The sequence below is a fragment of the Crocodylus porosus genome, unplaced genomic scaffold, assembly GCF_001723895.1.
Source record: "Crocodylus porosus isolate Cpor-Errol unplaced genomic scaffold, CroPor_comp1, whole genome shotgun sequence".
Classification (NCBI taxonomy): Eukaryota; Metazoa; Chordata; order Crocodylia; family Crocodylidae; genus Crocodylus; species Crocodylus porosus.
In genome coordinates this window covers 25320647-25321875 of record NW_017728947.1, presented here as the reverse complement: position 1 = coordinate 25321875, position 1229 = coordinate 25320647, and positions in this window count along the sequence as shown.

The following is a 1229-nucleotide window of genomic DNA, read 5'->3' as shown; positions in this document are numbered from 1 at the left end:
GAAACCAACTTCCTAGGGAAGTGGTGCTGGCTCCTACCCTGGGGATCTTTAAGAAGAGGCTTGATGACTACCTGGCTGGACTCATTTGAGTCCAGTCTTTTCTCCCACCCAGGCGGGGGGTCAGACTTGAAGATCTACAAGGTCCCTTCCGACCCTACTTCTATGATTCTATGATACTTTAGTTATTTTACAGGCCAACTACTAAACTACACCTATATATTTCATGACTTAAAAAAAGTCTCAAACTTAAACATGTAGCCTCCGTAGGCAGGAGGATGGGGGAAAGCAGAGGGTGTGGGAAGGGAATGGGGTTGATTGAAAAATGTAGGAGGGAATTCCTGGTGAGTGGCTTGGCTAAGTAGAAAGGAATAGAACTGGGACCATTTTTCTGGGTAGTAGGATTAGGACATTGCTAAACTGAAGAAAAGAGAGTGAGACAGAAATGGTTTGGGAATAAGAGGCTTAAAAATACGGGCATGGAATGGAATAGTGTTGGAAGAAACAAGTGAAGTTCTTGCTGAGATGGAGAGAAAAATGTAGAGGGAATAGCTGGGAAGAAAGAAGAATTATGAAAGCATGGAAAACGGAAATGAGTTTCAGACAGGAACACAAGTAGGATGTGGGCTTTTTTAAATTTCCCTTTTTCTAGAAATAGTTCAGACAAGTTTCACATGATTTATTTACCAAGGATTGCAAAGGAGGTAGTGCATTACAGATAAAATACTGTGCTGTTCACTTCTGAATGCTGTGCATTCAATGAGGGCCAGATTTTGCAACCTTTTATTGGTAAGAGAAATAAAGCAATTTGCGGAGTGAAAAAAGCTAGTTAAAAAAAAACATTGAATTTTCACCAAATATATGCCTTCCTCCTCAGGTTTAATTGGTTTTATCTGGGTTTCTTCCTACAAAAAAAAATATTATTTTTTTAGTTGTTACACAGGTTTTTTTGTACAGGAAGAAGAGAAATCCTACATACCTTTTTTATAATTATATCTTCCTTTAATTTTCCCTGGCTTCCAAATGCTAATGCCTAGGATTTTTCTTCTTCACCTACAAAAAAAAAATAAAACAGTGCAGCAACTAAAATACTTCGTAGATTCTGCCAAAATTCTCCTGCAAAAATCCATCCTCATTTGTGTTTACCGAGAGTCTGATGTTAAATGACAGGCAGACACAAGTCCTAAAACAAAGAGAAGAAGGTGGCAGCCTGGACTTCAAGACAGGCATAA